This window comes from Gadus macrocephalus, chromosome 12, assembly GCF_031168955.1.
Source record: "Gadus macrocephalus chromosome 12, ASM3116895v1".
In the NCBI taxonomy this organism is placed as follows: domain Eukaryota; kingdom Metazoa; phylum Chordata; class Actinopteri; order Gadiformes; family Gadidae; genus Gadus; species Gadus macrocephalus.
In genome coordinates this window covers 10930118-10955286 of record NC_082393.1, presented here as the reverse complement: position 1 = coordinate 10955286, position 25169 = coordinate 10930118, and the positions used below count along the sequence as shown (strand labels likewise).

The 25169-nt window shown below is 46.1% G+C and overlaps 1 long non-coding RNA gene across 1 annotated transcript; it reads left to right on the top strand.

Annotated features, from left to right (window-relative positions):
* The first annotated feature begins 687 nt into the window (after nt 1-687).
* LOC132469688 (uncharacterized) lies at nt 688-1091 on the top strand. The gene is made up of 2 exons (XR_009528470.1): nt 688-749; nt 966-1091. It is a non-coding gene; the product is annotated as an uncharacterized LOC132469688 (long non-coding RNA).
* Nucleotides 1092-25169: the final 24078 nt, after the last annotated feature.

Below are 25169 nucleotides of genomic sequence, written 5' to 3'. Positions count from 1 at the left end.
GAGCTGACAAGCAAAAGTGCACCAAACAAGGTGAAGTGGACGGACCAGACCGAGCAGGCCTTCAATCGTCTGAAGACGGCCCTGTGCAGCGAGACGGTGTACACACCTGAATTCAGCAGGAGGTTTGTGCTACAGACAGACGCATCAGAGGTAGGACTTGGGGCGGTCCTGTCCCAAATACACGACGGCATGGAATACCCGGTAACCTTTGTCAGCCGCAAACTACTGCCACACGAGAGAAACTATGCAACCATAGAAAAGGAATGCCTGGCAGTTAAATGGGCCATGGAAAAATTACGTTATTACTTGCTAGGCCGCGAGTTTGCAATAGTAACTGACCACGCTCCATTGAAGTGGATGGCCCATAACAAAGACAAGAATGCCAGAATAACCCGTTGGTTTTTACACCTGCAGGAATTCAAGTTTACAGTGGAACACAGGGCAGGGAAGCTTCATGGGAACGCTGATGCCATGTCGAGAAGGGATGATTGCTGTTGGTCTGTCGCTCCCCACCGAGGTTCAGAGCTGAGGGTGGGGGTATGTGGTGGCCCAGCCGCTGAGCAGTGCCCCACATGGCCACGTGGTGGCCACAAAGGCAGGCAAAGGCAGCCAAGGGGTGTGGTTCTGGATGGGAGGTACTACTCAGCTTACCCTGCACAGGTGCGCTGAGTTTTAACTCCAGAACAGGCTGAAGACAGACTGGCTGGAGGAGCGTGTGGAGACCAGAGACACGTTAGGCCAGTCTCGTGGTAAGAGACCCTCTTGAAAGTGGACCGAAGAGCTGTTTTGTCGGTGCGTGTGAACTGTGTCGTGCTGAAACCCGACAGAAGGCCTGCAGCTGAAGAGGAACCCCAACGACTCCTAGAGGAAACCCAAGCCGAGCTAGGGCGAAGAGGTCAGTGGCAGGGACCACAGACCCCACTAAACTTGGACTATCTTTCTCTCACTCTCTGGCCCCACCCCAGGAAGAGCCAGAAAGGGCACCCTGACGACAGCCGCCAACCCGGTGAAGATTTGAGTTGCCTTTTGCCCCCTCCCTTTTCCCCCTGCACCTTTTTATAAATAAATGACATAAGTTGATTTCACCGCAACCCCCGCTTCTGCCTGTTCTATTCTGATTGGTGATCCCACTGTTGTACCTCAGAGACCAGGCGCCCACAGTGTGTGTCACACACTATTTTATGTTGAAATGCGACGTAATCCAGTGTTCACGAAAACGTACACTGTCAACGTATGCTTTTGGCGACTGGGTTGGCTCTCAGATATACGTGTTTCTAACAAGATGATATCATTAAAAGTTAGGCTACATAAAGTAACGGTTTAATAACACAAACGCAGGAAACACGTGAGCTGCTAGTTTAGCGAAAGAAGCGTCCCTAGCAACCTGACGTCGTTGAAACATGCGAGCGAGCCGATAAAATCTTCCTAATAACTATAAAACTAAAGATCAGACGTAATCACTGACTAAAGATTATGCAAGTAAAAAGTATATTTCTCGCTAGAAATGTTATAAGAAACAAGTTTAACGGTGATTCGTTCCTAAAATAGGCCTATTGCATTTCCCATTCTATTAATAAAGAAAACCAAGCCCGAGCCTGTGCACGTTCTGTCCGAGCCCGGCCCGCCCCGACAGATTAACTGTAATTATGAGCCCGAGCCCGATTTCAACCCAATATTTTTTTTAATACATATGTAACTTTGTTCACATTTAGTCTACTCTGCTAAATATATATGTAAGGGATAATGCATAGAACGCCGGTCAGTATCGGAAAAATAAGCCCCACCAGGGCGAACAGTACACCGACGCGCAGCGAAGATGCCCTGAAGGGTCTTATTTTCGATATTGACCGGCGACGTTCTATACATTAGCCCGCTTATTACACGGCTACAGGTTACTTTATTCGTACCCGTAGGCAGAGGTTAAATTGGGCCGGGGCTGTCCGGGGCGGAGCCCCGGCACATAAGCGGCCGGGTCTGGAGTTCTGCGCAGCAAATCAGCTCCAGCCGATTTTGGCAGTCTGCCTAGTCCATCACGAGCAATGTTGTCCTACTCATTTACAACTTTTCCATTGCAAATCTATGTTGTTTTAAAACACAATTCTAAATAATGGAGTAGGGATAGGCTGGCCTAGACATCTGGAGCAAGTTTGAGAAGTAGAAATATCGCACGAAACTTGCGCAGCAGCTCCTCCTCCCCCCAGATCAGACAACGCAACGTCAAATCATTCATTCAAAAGTGTTTTATTTAAAGAACGTTTGATTACATCATTAGGCTATGTAATATGAACCATTTTAAAAGACATTCTATCTACTTCTTAACTTAGGGTGAAAGTCAACAAGTGAACATTTCAGAGATAAAAGGTAAACATGAGTGGAACAAAAAGGAGGAAGCTTACAGATTTCTTCAAAAGGTGGGCAGCTGCTATCCAAGACATAATTTTGAAATAATTAAGCTAGGCCCGTGTGCAGAAGTCACTGTAACCAAGCTGTGATTTGTTGCTAGATCTTTTCATCCTGATAGTGTGTCTGTCATGTCTTAAGTGCTGTCTCTTCCTCCACTAAACTAAAAATGCAGAGTTGAACAGAACAGAGATGAGGATGGAGCTGAGGGCAGAGGAGATGAGGCTGGACAGGGCAGAGGAGCTGAGGATGGACAGGGCAGAGGAGCTGAGGATGGACAGGGCAGAGGAGCTGAGGATGGACAGGGCAGAGATGAGGACACTGAGGGCAGAGGAGCTGAGGATGGACCGGGCAGAGGAGCTGAGGATGGACAGGGCAGAGATGAGGACACTGAGGGCAGAGGAGGTGAGGCGGGACAGGGCAGAGGAGCTGAGGATGGACAGGGCAGAGATGAGGACACTGAGGGCAGAGGAGCTGAGGATGGACCGGGAGGGATAGGTGCAGATGAGCATGTAGGTGCAACTGACAACTTCCCTGACTGCTGGAAGAGACAGCAATATGATTATTTAAAAAAAACCTACGCCCACCAACGGTGGGCTTGTTCATAACTAATTTATATAATTTCTTTAATGTACTAATATAACGACTATCACAGATTTTTTTTTTTGCAACCTTAATTTTGGCTCTGCGTACTCTGCGTATGGGGAGCGGCGGCCCCTCCGGATCAGAGCCCCCCCACATAGAAAATCCCAATTTAACCACTGCCCGTAGGTAAACTTGTGTTGCAGTTTAAAAGTGGGCTTCCGTCACACAGTTAGGACAACACATACACACAAACAAAAATGGGACAGTTACATACAGTGGATAAAACAATTAAAGTGCTCCAGTGCTAATCCAAATTTGGACACTTAAAACTGACCAAAATTAAAATATAATAAAACCCTGATAAATTGATCTAAAAAATCAACAAATAAATAACACATACAAAATTAATGTTGTGCAAATATAGCAGTTTCTACAGCTTGTTCTTCAGCGTGATTGCAGCTGGAACAAAGCTGTTTTTAAAACGCTTGGTTTTAAACCTTGGAACTAAAAACCTTTTTCCAGAAGGGAGTAGCTGAAACTCTTTGTGCAAAGGGTGCAAACGGTGATTTAAAATAGACTCGGTTATCCGCTGTACCTGTCTAGTGTACAGGGAGGCCGGGTTCGGCTGAGATTCACCAATTAACTTACTGGACCATTTCACCACCTGATTGAGTGAGTTCCTGTTCTTAATAGAGAGACTTCCAAACCATGAAACCAAAGAAAAGGATACAATAGATTCGATAAAAGCACGATAAAACAAGGTCATTATGGTTTTATCCACCTGGAAAAAGAACAGTTTCCTCAGACAGTGAAGACGCTGGTGTCCCTTTTTGCATAAAGCAATCGAATTTTCTTCAAAATTCAGTTTAAAATAAATTATTGTTCCAAGGTATTTGTATGAGTCCACATATTGCACCGGTTGTGTTTTTATTGTTGTGACATCATTAGGGGAAGCATGTTTTCTAAAATCAACGATCATATCTTTTGTTTTGAGTATGTTTAGTTGAAGATGTGACTCCTCACACCACTTCACAAAATCCTCTATTATTTGGCCATGACCAGTCTCATTTTTCTGGAGGAGACTAACAATAACAGAGTCATCTGCATACTTGATTATGGTCCTGTTTGCATATTTACTTTGACACATGTTGGTGTACAGGATGAAAAGTAAGGGTGACAGCACACATCCCTGTGGTGAACCAGTAGAGGAGCAAAGTTGGCTGGAAAGTACTCCATTAACCCTGACTCTCTGTGTCCTTTCAGTTAAAAAATCCACAATCCAGCCCACAAGATTAAAACCTAGGTTGAATTGTTCTAAAAGCCGGCTCGCCAGGATGTGTGGTTGGATTGTGTTAAAAGCTGATGAGAAGTCCACGAAAAGGAGTCGAGCATGAGACCCACTTCCCTCCAGGGGTCTCATTTATAACCGTTGCGTACGCACAAAACGGGGCTGAAATTGGCGTACGTGACTTTCCACGCCAAGGTTGTGATCTATAAAAAACCAACTTGGCGGGAAAATGTGCGCAGCCCTAAGCAAACTCTGACCCATGCGTACGCATGGTTTGGAGGAAAAGGAGATTTGGCGACACAGATGGTGTGGTGGTGAACTGAAGTCAGACTGAAGAAATGTAGAGGGAGTAGAACGATTATGTTTTATCATCCCCCTTCCTAAGTTGAATTACAACCCGTATCATGTGTTAAATCATAGTAGGGCCTAATCAGAATAATTTTAGCCAACTGCGTTATTTCTCAGTTATAACTCCAGAAACATCTCCTTAGAATCTAAATTAAAATTAAAATTCTCTATAGGCCTATTTAATCCCGTCACTCCCGGATCGCAGGAGGAGGAGAGGACGGCGCGACTCCATGGAATAAAGCATCTGTCCAACATGTGTCAATAACATAATATTTTTATGTGACACGGTAAACACATAATCAAAATCAAATGTCAATTAAATCCCAAGTGTGGAAAATCAAGCCACACCCTCATCACAATCGTTATATTATAGTCCGTTCCTCTTGATGCTTTTCATGACAAATCAGGCATTCAAAAGGGGTTATATTCAAGAACATTTTACGTGGGTGATTACAAATTGATTAACCAAGCTGTTCTCGGTCAGTCTTATTACCGTAACCCTATAAATACAGCGGTGAGCCCAGTGCGTAATTCTGCACCATGGCACTGCTGGCACTGCTGGAGGACCATGCAAATGGCATGATTCGGAGGGAGAGGGTCTTCAGGGACCATAACGACTTATTGGCCCATGACGATGACTGGCTAATGAGCCGTTTTAGATTCCCTAGAGCTATGCTCTTGGATCTATGTGCTGAACTGGGTCCAGCATTGGAAAGGGCAACACGTAGGAACCACGCAATCCCGGTGCAGACGCAGGTCCTCACCACTTTGGGGTTCCTGGCAACCGGCTGTTTCCAACGGGAATTGGCAGACAGGTAAGTGTTTCATATAGCTGCATCTTACAACCTGCTTTCACATTTAAGCATAATTGTGCTAATTTTGTTTGTTTTCCACCCTGTAGATCCGGTATATCACAGCCATCCCTCAGTGCCCTAATGCCCAGCGTTTTGAATGGCATCATACATATGGGCAGTCGATACATAAGGTTTCCCAACACAGTGGAAGAACAGGCCGAGATTAAAAGGCAATTTGCAGCAATGTCCGATTTCCCAAACGTAATCGGCGCAATTGACTGCACTCATATTGCTATAAGGGCTCCATGAGTTCGCTTACGTCAACCGCAAGCACGTGCACACTATTAATGTTCAAGTTATATGTGATGCCCATATGAACTTCACAAACATTGTGGCACGTTGGCCTGGTGCAACACATGATTCATTTATTCTGACGCACAGTAGTGTAGGGAACAGACTACAGGCAGGCGTGGGGCGGGATGGCTGGCTTCTAGGTGAGTTTTTTTTAAAGAGGAATGTAACATTGTGGTTCTTGACATAACTAATGATTTTCTGCATTGCAGGGGACAGTGGATACCCCCTGAGACGCTGGCTCCTCACCCCAGTTTTGAACGCGCAAAGCGCCGAGGAACAACGTTATAATGAGGTCCATGGCCGTGCTCGTTCAGTGGTGGAGCGCGCCATCGGCCTCCTGAAGTGCCGGTGGCGCGCTCTGGATGCGTCGGGGGGGAGGCTTTTATACCAGCCTGCCAAAGTGTGCCGCATTATAAGGGCTTGCGGCGTGCTGCACAATTTGTCCCAGAGGAACGGCATCCCTCTCCCCCCCGACCTCCCTCCCCCCGAGCTTGACCCGGAGGCCCAGCCCCCTCCGAGGCAAGTCGGATTTCAACAGGGTGCAAGAGTACGTGCGGATGTCATGCAGCGTTTATGAAATGAAGACGACTCAAGGTTCATTTTTTCACAGCATCTTTTAATATTGTGGCAATTTCGGTGATGACATTTCGAATCTGCCTCATCTCCTCAGTCAAGTTGTTGACTGCATCTATAGTTTCCCTCTGTAGCTGCAGAACTTCGTCTGTGAGGACCCGACCAGCGGACTGACGCTTGGTGCTGGGGGTGGGGGCAGCCGGATGACCTGCGGCCGAGGGCCCCTCGCCGGCATCATCGTCCTCCTCCCCACCGACCGCTGACTCTGGAGGACGCACAAGCAAAATAGCTTTCACTAGGCCTACATGATCGATAATAAATCTATAAAAAACAGAAATCAGCTTTACCTTGTTCTTCTGTGTTGTCAGTGTCCCCTTCCCTTTCGGACACGATGCCACTCACGCTTGCGGTGCCAATTATGGATGCAACTTGCCTGTCAATTGGGGTTAGGTCAGGAGTACTGGGTGAGGACAGCCTCTGCTTTGCACCCACCTGTAATTAACGATCTTCACTATACGACCAGTAACATTTGAGCAATTAATTATAAACATGTGCTGTGCGTGAGGAAATAAAAATGTACCTTTATGTCGGACCACTTCTTTTTCAATTCGGGTACTGTCCGCTCCGTACCACTGACAGCGTTCACTGCCGCAGCAACATGTTGCCACTCATTCTTTTTTTTAATATTGGTGATCCCGATTCCGTGACCGCCGAACAAAATTTCTTTTCGGGCCTCCACCTCACCCACAAGTGTCTCCACCGCAACCTCCGTGAAGTTTCTTTTTTTGGTTTTTCTATGTCCTGCCATTGTTTCCAACAAGACATAATACCGGCACCTGAGTCTGTTTTATATGCAGATCGCATTCATGAGGTCATTTGCATTGACCATTTATGGTTAAAAAGGGGCGTGTAGAGGGCGGAACGTGAAGCTGATTCAGCTGCGCACAATTGTAGTCAGTATGTGATTTATAAAGCAAAGATTGCGTACAGGTGTGCGTACGCAGTGTTTTATAAATCTGAATATTTTTTGGCGCACGCAAAACTTGGCTTCTGGGCGTACGCACATTTTTAGTAACGATCTCACGCACAGTTTTATAAATGAGACCCCAGGTGTTTAAAAAGCAAGTGGAGCAAAGTGACGCTGGCATCCTCTACACCCCTATGTGGCCTGTAGGCAAACTGCATGGGGTCAAGTAAATGCTCAGTTTTTTGTATGATTTCTAACCTTACCAACTTCTCAAAATGCTTCATTATAATGGATGTAAGAGCCACCGGTCTAAAATCATTAAGGGTTTTTGGACCACTCGATTTAGGGACGGGGACTATAACAGCATCCTTCCAGACTTTAGGAACATGCTGTGTCTGCAAGGATGTATTAAAAATGTAATGAAATATGGAGCTCAGTTCTTTTGCACAGGATTTAAGTAGTTGGCCACATATATTGTCAGGGCCTGTACTTTTGTTAAAATATCATTTTGCGATAGTTGAAAGTGCTGTTTTTCTTTTAGTTTCAAACCAAGCTCCTGAACTTCATGGCTAAAATCAAGGGTATCAAAACGATTATAAAAGCAATTAAGAGCATCAGCAAACTCAGTGTCTGACTTAAAGTCCACTAGAGAGAAACGGTTGCTGTGTCTCTGATTCTGGAGGCCCGTTATGGTTTTCATGCTAGACCATGCTGAGCCCAAATTATTGGCAGCCATTTTATTCTCCAAATCAGTCTTAGATTTCTGTTTTGCTTTACAAATTTCAATTTTCAGCTCTTTAGTAGCCACATGTAACTCAGAGGGCCCTATTTTAACGGTCTGAAACGCAAGTGGGAAGCGCAAAGCGCAAGTAGCTTTGTGGGCGGTTCTACGGCGCTATCGCTATTTTACAGGCGGATAAATGACACTTGCGTCGCGGCGCAAGTGTCAAAAGGGTTGGTCTGAAGCAGCCTAATTACCCGTAGGTGTGGTTTGGGCGTAACGTCCAACAAACCAATGAGAGTGCCAGCTCCCATCCCCTTTAAGAGCCATGAGCGCATTTGAATCGGACGAGTTGATATTTTGACAGCGCGTCTGCAGTCTCCGATGAGACAGATGCACATGAATTTCAAACTGCAAATGGCCCAGTTTATTGCCAAATAATATGGCCTAATTCACACATGGAATAAGGGGTTTTCTTCCACAACTTCAGAAATACTGAGTCCTCAAATAAATTTCGGCAAAGAAAACATATGATATAACATATGATATGCGGTAACTGTGGTTCTATTTAATGATAAACGCAATGCATTATAAACATTGTTTCTTATCAGTATTGTATGCTATCCTAATATGCATGTGTCCCCGCGGTAATATACATTGCCATTGATTGTATTATGCGTTACGTGTTTAGTTTGCGTGTGTTTAAACAGAGCACACACTCACGCCCGCATTCATTCATTCTTTTTAACACTCACTCACGGTAAAACAATGTTTTTCACGATCAAATACTCATCAATCCTAAAAGTTATGGGCATGTAGGCCTACACGATGTCTGTGTCAAGAAAATATGTGTTTGCTGTACGGTGTTTGCAGATGCATTGATTTAAAAGTACAACTTATTACCGCTGCATCAGCTGTTCTTTCCCAAATAATTTACCAAGAATGTGCGGCTAGGTAGATGAGAGAAGCAAAGTGTATGCGCGAGGTGCACAAGCAATCCGTATGCATCGCATGCGCATGTATGCATGCGCCCTTAAAATAGCATCTGAACAACGCGCCACTGACTTTAAACCAGGTATTTCCTGGTCAGTAGATAGATAGATAGATAGATAGATATATACTTTATTAATCCCGGGGGAAATTCAAGTATCCAGTAGCAGCCGAAAACACAGTGCAGATGGATGTGCAAAAATACAGATATAAATAAATATAAATAAATAAAATGTCCATTGTTGTAATCTATTGTCCTCCCTGCCTTTACTGGGAGCTGTTGTACAGTCTGATGGCCAGGGGGACGAAAGAGTTTTTTAGTCTATTAGTGGAGCTGGACTGGGACAGCAGTCGGCCACTGAAAACACTCCTCTGCCTGGTGAAGGTGTCATGCAGAGGGTGGTGGGTGTTGTCCAGGATGGACAGCAGTTTGTCAAGGGTCCTTCTCTCTGCCACTGTCACCAGAGAGTCCAGCTCTGTTCCCACTACTGAGCCAGCACTCCTCACCAGTCTGTCCATTCGACCAGCGTCTCTCCTCCTGCTGCTTCCTCCCCAGCAAACCACAGCATAAAAGAGCACGCTGGCCACCACAGACTGGTAAAACATCTGCAGTAGTTTTTTGCAGATGTTGAAAGACCCCAGCCTTCTCAGGAAGTACAGACGGCTCTGCCCTTTCCTGTATAAAGCTTCCATATTTGCTGTCCAGTCCAGCTTGTCGTCCAGCTGCAGTCCCAGATATTTATAGGTCCTGACCACCTCCACATCGACCCCCTCGATGGACACGGGTAGGAGATGTGGTTTCTTCCTTCTGAAGTCCACCACCATCTCCTTGGTCTTGGAGGAGTTCAGCTGCAGATGGTTGGACCTGCACCACCTCACAAAGTCCTCAACCAGGCTCCTGTACTCCCCCTCCCTTCCATCCTTGATACAGCCAACTATCGCAGTGTCGTCTGAGTATTTCTGCACATGGCAGAGCCCAGAGTTATGCTGGAAGTCGGATGTATACAAGGTGAAGAGGACGGGAGAGAGCACGGTGCCTTGTGGTGCTCCGGTGCTGCTGACCACAGTGTCTGACGTGCAGCCCTTCAGTCTGACATACTGTTGTCTCTCTGTAAGGTAGTCCGTAATCCATGTAACCAGGAGTGGGTCCACTCTCATCTCTGTCAGCTTGTCTCTCAGCAGGAGCGGCCGGATGGTGTTGAAGGCGCTGGAGAAATCAAAAAACGCGATCCTCACAGCGCCGCTCTCCCTGTCCAGATGAGAGTGGGCCCTATGGAGCAGATAGAGGATGGCATCCTCCACGCCCACCTTCTCCTGGTATCCAAACTGCAGTGGATCTAGTGCGTGGTGGACCTGGGGTCTAAGGACATGGAGCAACAGCCGTTCAAATGTCTTCATAATATGTGATGTCAGTGCTACTGGTCTGAAGTCACCCGGCTCCCTGGGGTGTTTTTTCTTAGGAACCGGGATGAGACATGAAGTCTTCCAGAGCATTGGGACCCTCCCCAGCTGCAGGCTCAGGTTGAAGACATGCTGGAGTGGCTCCCCCAGTTCAGCAGAACAGGCTTTAAGCATCCTTGGACACACTCTGTCCGGGCCTGCTGCTTTCCTTGGATGAAGCCTCCTCAGCTCTCTGCTCACCTGATCATTGGTGATGGTGGTGTGGAGGGGGGTTGAACTGTCCATGGGTGTGGAGGGTGGGGGTGGGGGTGGTCTACAGTCTGAGGTGGTGGAATTGGGGGAGGTGATGGACATGGTGTGGGTGTGAAGTGGACCATCGCTGGTTGTGGGAGCTGGAGTGTCAAACCTGTTAAAAAACAGGTTTAGCTGGTTTGCTCTTCCAGCATCCCCCTCTCCTGTGATGCTGCCCTTCTTCTTGCAGCCTGTGATGGTTTTCATGCCATCCCAGACCTCCCTCATGTTGTTATGCTGCAGCTTCTGTTCTACCTTCCTTCTGTATTCCTCCTTCGCCTCTCTCAGTTGGACCTTGAGTTCCACCTGTATGCGCTTCAGCTCGTCTCTGTCACCTTCCTTGAATGCCCTCTTCTTCCTGTTCAGGATGTCCTTGACATTACTGGTGATCCAGGGCTTGTTGTTGGGGAAGCAGCGTACTGTTTTGATAGGGACCACAACGTCCATACAGAAGTTCAGGTAGTCAGTAGTGCAGTGTGTGACCCCCTCTATGTCCTCACCATGTGCTCCCTGCAGCACGCTCCAGTCAGTACATTCAAAGCAGTCCCTCAGAGCCTCTGCTGCTTCAGGAGACCATTTCCTGAAGGAGCGTTTGGTCGTAGACTGTCTCTGGATCTGTGCTTTGTACTGTGGCAAGAGCAGGACCAGGTTATGGTCAGACTTTCCCAGTGGGGGCAGAGGAGTGGCAGTGTAAGCTTCCCTCACGTTGGCATACAGGAGGTCTAATGTCCTGTTCTTCCTGGTGGGGCAGCTTACAAACTGGTGAAAGTCTGGCAATGTGGAGTCCAGTATCACATGGTTGAAATCCCCGGAGACAGCGATGAATGCGTCTGGGTGTTGTGTTTGCAGTCTCGCGATTGTTGAATGTATGACGTCACACGCGGTCTCTGCGTGCGCCCGCGGAGGGATGTAAACAACAACAGCGATGGCGTGGGAGAACTCTCTTGGTATGTAGTACGGTCTGAGACCTACCGCAAGCAGCTCGATGTCTCGGTCGCACACGATTTCCTTCACCGTAACATGCCCCTGGTTGCACCATCTGTTGTTGATAAACAGCGCAAGTCCCCCTCCTTTGCTTTTGCCGCTGCGTCCACAGTCTCGGTCCGCTCTCACTGTGGTGAATCCAGGTAGATCCACATTAGCGTCCGGGATGTTCTGGGTTAGCCAGGTTTCAGAGAGGCAAAGTAAGCTGCACTCCCTGAACGTCTTGTCCGTCCTCACAAGGGCAGCCAGCTCGTCCGTCTTGTTGGTCAAACAGTTCACATTCCCCATCACTATCGACGGAACCGAGGGCTTGTACTTCCACCGCTTAGCCGCTAGCCTAGCCTTCACCTTCGCTCCGGCTCTGCAGCCTCGGCGCCTCCTCCTCAGCTCCGCAGGTATGGGGTGGAAAAAGCCGTTACGTCCCATTGTTTGGAGCGAAAGCAGTTTCTCCCTTGAATAAACAAGATGTCCATCGCTTTGCTGTCCATGACAAGTCAGTGTATCCATATAATATCTATAGATCTACACATATAAATATTTTATAAAGTTAAAAGTTTATAAAAACACACTTAAATTACTAAAAACAACGCAACACGCACGGAGCTACTGGATAAGCGTCCTACTCGCGTCGGCGCCATGGCAACATGGTAGCGCAATGGTATTCAGAAACGGCAAAATACCGTTTGCGCCAGAACACGCCTCCTCCTTCCGCCGAACCGCCCCTTGGGGCGCATGATCAATCCCTAATTTACCGGCGAGTGGCGGTGGTGGGAAAAGAACGCTCTGCGCCAGTAGTAAACTAGCAACGACACATGCGCCAGTGACTAAGTCACTTGCGCCGGATGCAAGATAGGGCCCAGAGACTGATCCGCTCTTAAAAGCAAGCCTCTTTTTCTGCACATTAGATTTAACAGAACTATTCACCCATGGTTTATTGTTTGGAACAATTTTCACCAGCTTGTATGGTATAATTGTGTCTCTACAGAAGGCAGTATATGAACACACTACATCAGCCAGCTCCTCCAAGTCATCACCACAGGACTGTTTAAACATTTCCCAATCCGTGCTCTCATAACAGTCCCTTAGACAGTCCACAGCTTCTTCTGTCCAGTCCTTTTTTACCCTCATTTGAGTTTTTTCTCTCTTTAAAACAGTTTTGTATTTTGGCAGTAGATGCACACAATTATGATCAGCTGAGCCCAGCGGGGGAAGAGGCAGTGATTTGTATGCATCCCTTACTGATCCATAACAGAGATCAAGCGTCTTATCCCGCCTGGTTGGACAGGTGACAAATTGCTGAAAGTTTGTGAGTGTCTTCTTAAGGGACACATGGTTAAAATCACCTAGAATGAAGTTGGGCGCATCTGGTGAAATTGACTGTAATTTTTGCACCACATCAAAGATAGTGCTAGATGCAGAGGCAGCATTCGCCTTTGGATGTATATAGACTGCTGTTAAAAAGATTTGAGGAAACTCGCGTGGCAGATAAAAAGGACGCAATGATACAGATAAAAGTTCAATGTCCGACGTGCAGATGCGTTCTCTGACAGTAACAGCGCTACAATACTGTTTGTTTACATAAAAACATACCCCGCCCCCTTGCGTTTTGCCTGTCACTTCAGTCTCTCGGTCCAGGCGAATAGGTTCTCCGAAGCCGTCAATGGACAGGTCGCCGTCCTTGTCCCGGTCTGTACGGCTACTGCCAAACTTCACATGCTGTGTCTTTTTTACAATTTATTCGTTACCAACATTCGTAGTGTTGATCAGCAGAGGGGTTGACAAGTCACCGGACCCATGCAAGTGAACTGAGCGTTCCACGGCATTGAGAAGACCCGTGTAATAAAGACCTATAATATTTCTGTTTATGGCATAGATTTCTCCTCAGATTAGGCTAATAAACCAATGATGAAATAAAAATAAAAACGCTCGATCATAGGCCCGGCCCGAGGATAGTGGTGGGAAATATCGGCCCGACCCGGCCCGCGGATCGGGTCGGGTCGGGCTCGGGCTCGGGCAGAGAATCTAAACACTGACTGGAACTACTTAGCAGGTGTCTGTAGGCCTATATCAGGAGATAATACACACCCTGCAGCCAATCAGAATACGAGTATTCCCCCAGACTGTGGTATAAACAATATTATTCACGAGTTATAATCAACCCCTACACATCGATATTAATGATAACCCATTATTATACGGTATGATTTCTAGATGTCACGTCCGCTCGCGACACTGGACTTGCGAGGCATCGACGCGGACTTCCATTCACATAGCCAAAAACAAGACAATGGCTAGATCAAAACATCAAGACATACAATTCTAAAAAGAACAGATGAAGCAGCTACCCTTTTTTCCTTCGCGGTTTGCCTGAGCAGCGCACCTGCATTTAATATATCCGTGAATTGTCACAATTTCTCAGAATCAAAGGTGAAAGTAGAAACGGGTGGCCTAAAGCTGTCATATTGTTCACAGACAAGTTTAAGTAGAAACGGGTGGCCAAAAGCTGTCATATTGTTGGTTATCACAGACAATTTTTAACAATAAATGTTCTGTACGGAGCTCCTTAAGGGACATTAGGGAGAACACTCCCAGACAGAACCTTAGTTTGGAAGTCGTGCTTAGTGACACGACAAATACTCCCAATTGAAATACATGGGTTTGAAATTTGTGCTTTTTGACACGAACATTTTGAAAATACGTGTCCCTGATCACGTTTCAATAGATTAAATAACGTCACAGTGTCACGTATTTTCGTGAGACCGGGTTGCATGAGACGCTCGTAATCCTTAAAGGGACAGCGATCCCTGAACCACCAAGACAGTAAACGACATGCCTTTTTTTACCTGCAACACAATTGAAAGAACAACACATTACAAAATACTGTAGGTGAATTATGTTACACTCACTACAACCCATTAAAGGCCCAGCAACTTTTTTAGCCAAAATTACATTAAGTATGCAGGTTGAGAGTTATGCTGATGGTTCTGCATCCATTTCTGGGTCGATTGGTGGGTGTGTCATTTTCCCATGTCGCCTCTACAGTGAAAAAGCGCATATGCAACTTGATCTGCTCGGACCGGGACATTCCGGATGTGACGCAGCGGAAGTATCCTCGAAAATGTAGTCAGATTGTAGTTTCGAAAATGCTTTACGGCACAGACACACACCCAAACATGGCACCGGCTAGATATAAACAGCCAGTTGCAAGGCAATTGTTGCATTCATCATGGATCAATCGACTGATAAGGAACCCAAGAGGCGACTGTCGGTGGAACAAAAGAAGAATGGACCAGAAAAGAGATCAGACACGAGTGAAAGGGGAACTATGCAATTTTTTTGGCTTGATTTACCTTAATATAACAGGCTAGGAGTCATTGCGATGGTTCCATTATACATTTTTGTTCGATTGTTCGTTGTTTCAACTCCCCCTTGCGCATCTTGGCGGAGAAAAGGAATATGTTTCTGCCGGCGACCCGCCGCCCACTCTCGCGGGAGTCTCGGGTCTCGCGAAGTAACGAATTGCTGTACGGCACAGACCCCCAAACACGGAACCGGCTCGATCTAAACACAAGTAACTAAGGGAATGTTACATTCATCATAGATCAGCCGACTAAAAAGAGACAGAGAAACCCAATGTCGGAGGAACAGAAGAAGAGAAAAGGGAGACTGACCGACAGAGAGGCCAGACACGAGTAAACGTTGGGCAAGCTTTTCAGGAATAGCGTGAACTGAAAGAAAAAGAAGACAGCAAATCAGACTCCGACTTGGCCGTGTTGCTTTTGAAATTGAAAGTACCCTTGGGTGAACTTTGTCCTCGTGGTATTCTTTTATTGATGTTCATAGTCTCTGTACACATGTGTTTGATCAAACCATTTTGTTGTGAGCCCTGTAAAAATTGTTTTCTCGACCGTTTTGTTGTGAGCCCTGTATGTTTCTAGCTTGCTTGGTTGCAACCATATAAACATCTTTGTTTCCATTGGTGTTTTGCTGTTCGTCTGTCTCGTCCCCCTGATACAGACTGAATCCCCGAATCCAGGTTCTTGTTTATTTAGATTATTGGCCAACACTCTCACACTGATTGTTCTGTTCAACCTAAGATAAAACAATTATAATCTAGGATATAAATTCTCCCCGTCAACTATAAAAAAGGATGGCTTTATGTTTATTGCAATACAAATACACCATTTTAAAAATGTATAACCTTGCCTACACTTCATGAACATTTACTTCGGACATGGCTCCACACATTCGCCGGCTTCTTTGAAAACAAATGCACATGGCTCGCGTAGAAGTGCATGGGGAAGGGTCGTCAACGAGTTGTTACGACAGTGTTGTAAAATATCTACTACGAAGCTGTAGGGGGCGCTGTGTAGAGAAATGTGCGTGCCAAAACCAAGAAAACAGCGAAGAAATTCCCGAAGTTGCATACGGTATGATTTCTAGATGTCATGGCAACATCCGCTCGCGATGGACTTGCGATCGAGGCATCGACGCGGACGTTCATTCACATAGCCAAAAACAAGAGAATAGATGGCTAGATAAAATAAACATCAAGATATACAATTCTAAAAAGAACAGATGAAGCAGCTACCTTTTTTTCCTTCGCGGTTTGCCTACAGAGCAGCGCACCTGCATTTAATATATCCGTGTATTGTCGCAATTTCTCAGTATCAAAGGTGAAAGTAGAAATGGCCAAAAGCTGTCAAATTGTTAGTTATCACAGACAATTTTAAGTAGAAACGGGTGGCCAAAAGCTGTCATTTGTTAGTTATCACAGACAATTTTCAACGATGAATGATCTGTACGGAGCTCCATAAGGGACATTAGGGAGAACGCTCCCGGACAGAACCTTAGTTTGGAAGTCGTGCTTAGTGACACGACAAATAGCCTACTTCCAATTGAAATACAAAATTTTGAAAATAGGCCTACGTGTCCGTGATCACGTTTCAATAGATTAAATAACGTGACAGTGTCACGTATTTTCGTGAGACCACGTTCGAGCGTGTGCATGGGTTGAATTGCGTGTGTCTCACGCCGAATGCATGAGACATGAGAGCCCTGTACTTACGTGACACAAACCAGCACCGCAAACGTTCTCTCCCGCTTGAGATGACGTCTTTCTTTATAGGTTCATGGGTCTGATGCGCCGATTTCCCATGCTGATATCCCCGGAGATTCTCGGGCATCTTCGACAATTTGGCTATAGATTGTCTCATTACACGCTAAATAATATAATTATAGCCTAATTATATATATAGCCTATATATAGGCAATATATATAATTAGGCAATATATATAGAAGAAGAATAGAAGAATAATCTTTATTGTCATTGTACAAGACAACGACATTTTTGTTTGGAGCAGTCCTCCTCCAGTTGCACAGTTCTATAAATAAAATAAATAAAAAATAAATAAATCAGTATCAGCAATATATATATATATACATACACACATACACATACACACACATACATATATATATACATATATATATATGCACATATCAATAAAATACGTACATAAATAAAATGTTTTAAAAACTCCAAGTCCTGAAGTGCAATAGTGCAATCATGTGTGTATGAGATGAGATGGGGAGTATCAGTGTGGGAATAGAGTGGGAGTGGAGTTTAGCATTGTCACAGCTCTATGATAGAAACTGCTTTGCAGTCTTGTAGTGCGGGCGGGCAGTGTCCTGTATCGTCTTCCTGAGGGCATGAGAGTGAAGAGGCAGTGTCCAGGGTTTGTGCTGTCTCTGAGGATGCCCATGACCCTCCGAGTACAGCGGGTCTGGTAGATGTCCTCCAGTCTGGGGAGCTGGGTGCCGGTGATCCTCTCAGCCGTCTTAATGATGCGCTGGAGAGCTTTCCTATTATCTGTGGTGCAGCCAGAGTACCATGCGGTGATGCAGTATGTGAGAACTGACTCGATGGCTGACCTGTAGAAGCTCACCAGCAGCTTTTGTGGGAGACATGCCCTCTTCAAGCACCTCAGGAAGTAAAGCCTTTGAAGTCCTTTCTTGGCCGTCGCGGTGGTGTTGACGGTCCAAGTCAGGTCGTGGCTGATGTTGACCCCGAGGTACCTGATGTTCTGCACAACCTCCACTGTCTCGCCGTCGATGGTGATGGGGTGATGGACGAAGGGCTTCATCTTCCTCCTGAAGTCCAGGATCATCTCCTTTGTTTTTGCTGCGTTGAGGATCAGGTTGTTCTCTCGGCTCCAGCTCACCAGGTTCTCTACCTCTGTCCTGTAGGCAGCCTCGTTGTTGCTTGAGATCCTGCCTACCACCATGGTGTCATCTGCAAATTTAAACATGGTGTTGGCCTCGTGGGTGGGTTTGCAGTCGAGAGTGTAGAGGGAGAAGAGGAAGGGGCTCAACACACAACCCTGTGGTGAACCGATGTTCAGGGTGATGCTGGAGGAGACCTGTCTCCCCATTCGCACAGTCTGTGGTCGGCCGGTGAGGAAGTCCAGGACCCAGCTGCTCAGGTGTGTGTTGAGGCCCAGGTGGTCCAGCTTGGTGGCAAGTTTATGGGGGGGGATGGTATTGAAGGCGGGGCTATAGTCTATGAATAGCGTCACGCTGGTCAAGGTGTGTCAGGGTAGAGTGGAGGGCTAGTGACACTGCGTCCTCCGTCGACCTGTTTGCCCTGTAGGCAAATTGATGGTTGTCTAAGGAGGGGGGGATGCTGTTCTTCAAGTGCCCCAGTACCAGACGTTCAAAGCACTTCATCACCACTGGTGTCAGCGCCACTGGCCGATAGTCATTGAGGGACCTGATGGCTGATTGTTTTGGGACAGGGATGATTGTGGCTGTCTTGAGACATGTGGGGACGGAGGCCTGCAGCAGGGAGGTGTTAAGCAGGTCCGTAAGCACCGCAGTCAGCTCCACTGCACAGTGCTTCAGAACCCGCCCTGATACTCCGTCAGGTCCAGTAGCTTTGTTGGGGTTGATGTGCTGCAGGGTCCGTCTCACATCGTGGGGGCTCAGAGTCAGAACCGGTGGTGAGGGTTCCTGCTGTGCCCGCGTGTTGTCAGTGCGGTCAAACCTGGCAAAAAAGCAGTTCAGGTCGTCAGGGAGGGATGGACTTTGAGCGTGTGTGGAGCTGCTGCTGTTGTAGCCGGTCACGGTTCTGATGCCCTGCCACACGCGTCGAGAGTCTGAGCTGTTGAAATGCTCCTCGATACGCTTCGTGTAGTGGTGCTTTGCTTCCCTGATGCCCTTCCTCAGAATGGACCTTGCTGTTCTGTAGGCCTCTGCATCACCTGAGTGGAAAGCTGCATCCCGGGCCTTCAGCAGACCAGTTACAGCGCCATTCATCCATGGCTTATGGTTGGGGAGTGTTAGTATTGACTTCTGTGTGGTGACACTATTCATACAGAAGGTGATGTAGTCCAATACTGATGAGGTGTAGGTGTTGAGGTCTATGTGGTTGTTGTCATTGGCAGCCTGTTTAAAGATGTCCCAATCGGTATACTCAAAGCAGTCCTGTAGCCTGTCCATGGCTCCGTCTGGCCAGACAGTGACGGTGTGAACTGTTGGTTTGGACCTTGCTATGAGGGGTTTGTATGCAGGTGTTAAGTGCAGACTGATGTGATCGGATCGGCCCAGATGGGGAGAGGGGGACGCTTTGTAGCCTTTAGCAATGTTGCAGTAGACCTGATCCAAGATATTATTGCCTCTGGTCGGAAAGTCAATCAACTTGTGAAATGTTGGCATTACAGTCTTCAGCTTGGCGTGGTTAAAGTCGCCTGCTATTATAAACACACCATCTGGGTGGTTGTTTATCAGCTGTTGGATAGCGTCATGCAGACTAGCCAGTGCTAGCTTAGCGTTAGCTTGCGGTGGTATGTAAACAGCAGTTAAGAACACCACTGTAAACTCCCTTGGCAGATAAAACGGTCTGCATTTAACTGTAATAAACTCCAAATCCGGGGAGCAAAAAGTCTCTACAATGTCAGTTGTGTTGCACCATGAGTTGCACACGTATATGCAGACACCGCCCCCTTTATCCTTACCGGAGTCAGCTGTTCGGTCCGCTCGGTACAGTCCGGCCTGCCAGCTCAATAGCAGCGTCAGGGATGTTCGGATTCAGCCAGTCTTTCGGTCAAGAAGAAAGCACAGCTATTTATCCTGTTTGAGTGAAGCCTCAGTCTGAGTTCGTCGATCTTGTTGACAATGGACTGGGCGTTCGCTATGAACAGGCAGGGCAAAGCTGGTCTATCCGGTGAGCTCCTTAGCCTAGCTTGGATGCCGCCCCACTTGCCCCGCTTTGTCTTCCTCTCCCGTCTCCGTCTGCGCTGCTTGCTGCGTCGGCTCGTTAACCAGTCAGGCACCGATGTTTGGAGCAGCTCCTCCGGTATAGCAGGTGGAAGGGGTGGAATGTAGTTTATATCCCGAATATTCAAGATGTGATTCAGGCTGTAGGTTATGTTCGTTCCCAGTTGGAGGGGAAGGCTCACAGTACAAAAAGTAAACATTACAAAAAAAACACGAAAAACACTAAAAACCGGCAACTAGAGGTAGAGCTCCGAGCCGCTGCGACTGTGCGTGCTGCCATGCCAACCATATATATATAGCATTTGTGGTTTTGGCATAAACATAACTAGGGTGCACTGTACTATCTGCGCACACCCTTTCTGAAGCCTCTCTCTCTCGCTCTCTCTCTCTCTCTGTCCCTCCCTCTCTCTCTTTCTCTCTCTCTCGTACCGTTTTGTGGAGCACGTTAATTGTCTGAAAACACTCCCATTCAGAATGCATTGGTTTACATTTCATTCTGTGTAGCACGCAAAAAGTCGGACTATCGTGCTCTGGAACACGCTTCAATAGATTAACGTTCGTGCGCATGAGCACGCAATCGCGTGATACCGGGTTGCACTGGGACACAGTGTATTTTGAAGCCCATTGGAAGGTCTCACGGTAAATCTTGTTATTTTTTTAGTGGTTGATATGCTGTCTAAAACATACGTTGCCAAATTCTATGCATGCAGGACATTTCCAAACACATTGCTAAAATTAATACATAACCTAGATCAAAACATAACCTCTTAGATTTGCCATGATTGTCATATGTTTGGGTATGTTTATTGACTCTGCCACAGCTGTGCAAGTGAACCTGAAGCCCAAGATGGTCAGCATGGGGACACAAACTTTCACCCCCCTCACTAGTCCTGACCCAACGGATGGAGAAGATGATCTCTCTGTCATCATTGATGCATCATGGGTACCAGGAGACCAGATGTCTGAGGAGGATGAGGAGGTGTTGTGTGAGGAGCCATCTCCAACTTGTGACCCCCACCAAAAGTGAGATAATTTAAAGCCAACATAGACCAACTTTGAATTTTCATTTTTGTGTATCTGTCGTTTGACTGACACCCCCCTCCCTCTTTTTTGTTGTAGTGGCATTGACAAATTCATTGTTTGCCAAGAGGAGCTCATGGCCCTGTTTGCCATCTGTCCGGCCTGTTGTGAGAAGTCAGATAGTAGAATCGTGCAGCAGGAAGGAACATTTGTTAAAATAGAGCAGGTAGGGTTTTGTTTACACTGCGGGCCATAGCTGATTAGAAAATCAGAATGTCTTATTAAAATCTAATAGCCCTGACTGTCTGCCCACATTGCTCATTGCGAGTGATCAGTGCATCCTCCAATCCACATTAGTTGCTATAACAGTCTAATATCTTGTGGATTTATAATGGCTAGCTTGGTTGGTGCTGACGTTGCTTCTTTTTCAAATTTGTCTTTCCAGTTAATTTTCAATGTATGTACCAGGCTTGCTTTAGTCTGTGGGTTTATGATGCCATCATATTTGAGTGTTATACACTACTGGTCAAGTTTTTTTTTTCTAAATATCTAGGTCTGTGCATGTGGCTACCAGCGTTTCTGGCAAAACCAGCCGATCCTACACAGGAATATGCCAACCTGTAACCTCCTTTTAAGCGGGGCCATCCATTTCTCTGGATGTTTGGCCACCCAGACATTACGGATGATGACCCTGTTTGGCCTTCAGTGCATCAGCGCAAGCACTTTCTTTCGCCATCAGCGCCGTTACACCATCAGGTGTAGCAGGCCAAGAATTTTGGTGACCTCAAGGCAATGCATGGAGGCCTAGTTGTTGCTGGTGACTGCAGGTAAAGCAGAATTTGTTGATTCTATGCTAGCTGCCACAAAGGGGTATGAACTTTAAAAATCTCACGTCATTGTTCATTTTGTATCCTAATACTGTTCTCCACACTTTGTTTGTGCGAGAGCTCATAGACCAGTTGCACATTTTGATTGTATTTGTTATCATGTAGGGCGGCTTTAGTTTACATTTGCAGATGGCATGGTGGATTGTCTTTACAGACACTGGTTATTAAAAACTTGAAACATAATTCTAATTTCTAATTATCCCCAGGTCAGATTCTCCAGGGCACTGTGCAAAGTACGGCTCCTACACTTTGATAGAGGACAGAGTAAACAAGGTGGTTGATTTTCAGCTTGTTCAGGTAAGCCTGATGTTATTAGACAGAAAGAAATGAACTCTGCAATTTGTTAAATGGACTGCATCTTAATATAGCACTTTTCCACGTGTACAACCATGCATAGGGCTTTATTATGCATCACGCCACCTTCACCTCCACCACCATTCTACACTTACACTTATATTATGTTGCAGAGCTCAGAGGTCCCCAACAGCTCTTGGTGTGAGATAGAGGGGCTCAAGCGCAGCATCGGCTTGCTGAGGCGGCACGACCTGCATTTGTCAACCCTCATCACAGACAGACATCGCCAGGTATTTACAAAAAAATAATGAATGTAGATTTATAAATTGCACTGAGGCTGGACGTTTGTGCTTTGCTGATGCACTGAGGGCCAGACAGTGCAAGCATCCACAAAAGTTTGCTCTTTACTCCTTAGGTTGCCAAATGGGTGAGAGAAGAGCTGTGCCCTGAAGGGACACAGCATTATTTTGATGTCTGGCACATTGGGAAAAGTATGTATCCATTGTTGGAAACGTTTAAGCAGTTTTTGTTATTGCATTTCGATTAATACCATTTGTTCTAAACCAGGTCTGGGGAAGGCCTTGGATACAGCCTCAAAAGACAGACAGTGTGAACAACTACAGTTTGTTGAGGCCAGCCATAGTGAACCACCTGTACTGGACTGCAGCCTCAACCCCAGATGGCAATCCAGCTGTGATGGAGGCCAAATGGAGAAGCTTGAATGTGAATCACATTCAGGACATCCACAACCATGACACCCCTGCCTTCTCCAGTTGCTCTCATGCCCCTCTGGAGGGGGATCAACGAGATAAAGAGTGTCTGGAACCAGGTACAGTACACAGTATGTGGCATTATGCATGCTCTACAGGGTTTCCATTTAAATCATTATTTCATACTCTGGGGATCTCATAACATTCTGTTTACTGTAAATATGTTAGCTATAATTCATATGCAGGACAATTTCATGTGTGTTTCCACTGGAGAAAAAAAATCTGCCTATTTGTATGTCTGCTGTGTGTGTGTCTGTCTGCGTGCCTGCCTACCTATCTTGGTCTCTTGCAGGCTCAATGGCAGCAGTAAAACTGGAGGGTATCATCACAAGGACATCCTTACTGAAGGATGTTCAACAGCTGTCTCCGCAGCACCAGACTTACTCCCTTGAAGCCTTCCACTCCCTGATCCTGCACTTCGCGCCCAAGCACACTGGGTTTTCATACCATGGCATGTACAGCAGGTCAGTGCTGTCCAATGGAATAACAATGCCGTATTTTATGATACATACACCAGGTTTTGAAAGTGTTCTCAAATGTGTTACTCTGTAGGCTTCTCTTAGCGGCGCTGCATTACAACTATAATGCGAACAGAGAGACTGCACGAAGAAGCGATGGTTTGGAGAGGTATAGCGTGCGATATCCACGTTTCAGAAAAGGTGCCTGGGTAGTTGTTCCCATCAAAGAGAAGGCCTCATACGGTAGGCAGTGTCATGCAGTTCTATCATATTTAGAAATTTGCGCACAAGACATCTGTAATCAGTGACAGCGATCTTTATACAGTATTTTATCATTATTATGTCTGCAGGTTATGCAACGTCATTAATCGAGGCCCTTCGGGAGAGCTACATGGATTCACCCAAGGCTCTTCAAGAGGTTAGCGCCAATTCGTCAGCCTGTGCACCCGCCCCCATCGCCAAATCCTTCCAACAAATTCCCAAGGAGGAGGCCGTCAGCCTCTATCTAGCCCAGCAGTCACGCTACAAAAAATTGAATTAGAATATTTTTTTTTCCAGACAGGTCCAATCATTTAGTTGTGAGTATGTATATATGTATATAGTAAGTATATGTTATTTTATTTGGTGGTGGTTTTCTGTATGCCGCATGTTTTGTTTTCTCTTTGTGTGCTGTTTTTTGCTTGGGTTTTTTGATTGTTCCAGGAAGTTTATTATAACCTTACATTTTAACCCCTTGCGCTGACCCTAACATCTCTGTCGACTAACATTATCTCTTGGTTATTTATGGCTGTAACCCATTCATTCCTTTATCAGCATCACCATGGTTACCGCCTCACTGTCGCATGTTTTGTTTTTATTGCCTGGGTTTTTTACTTAGTTGTGTGCACAAATCATTCCTTTACAGCTCCATTTGCCCCATAATTCATAAAAAAATATTTAAGAATCCGAAAGGGACCTCTGTGTGCACTTTTCTCTTGGATCACTATGCGTCTGCTCTATGTGATATCATTGCATGTATGTGTCCGTGAGTGAGTGAGAGAACCATCAGCTGACCCTCAGGTAAGACCACACTATTGCAAGATTATTTTATGTTGGTTTCTTTGTGCCTAACCCTTTTTTTCTTGAGATTTGTTTACTTTATCAGGCCTTTCAACCTGTCCCTTTTTTCAGTAATCGATCCCCATTACTTGGGATGACCTAATAAACTGTTTTTATATGAATTCACGTGTTCTGTGTATTTTATAACATTTTAAGGGGGGTTGAGCGATCGCAACACAACAAGCATGAGTTAATTCTTGAACTGAAAAATAATTGTATTCATGTTGTACGTGCCAATATGGTTTTTATTCTCCATCCAAACGAGGCCATTGAAAGCCATGATAGGTCTGGTCACCACTCTGAAATTGTTGCCTGATGGCTGAAACCAGACAGGAGGGTAGAGGCATCCTTATATGCAGGCCAAGAACTCCATAAGCCCAGCGTATAGCCTGCCTGTATGCAGTGTACCGGTATTGCCTAGGGAAGTAGGTTGGAGAATAAAAAAATGTCATGCATGTTTATTGTCTATGCAACACATCTCTAGTCGCCTATAACTGTTTAAGTTGGTTCATAGGACTCTATAAAAAGAATGCTAAAGTAAACAAACAATTAACATACTCGTGCGTGCTGGCTTGAAGGGGACCATGATCCTGCTTGAAATGTGTGTATGCTATCTTCAGCACAAACGGATTCAGGCAGCATGCCTCAAATCCTGGATGCTGAGTGAG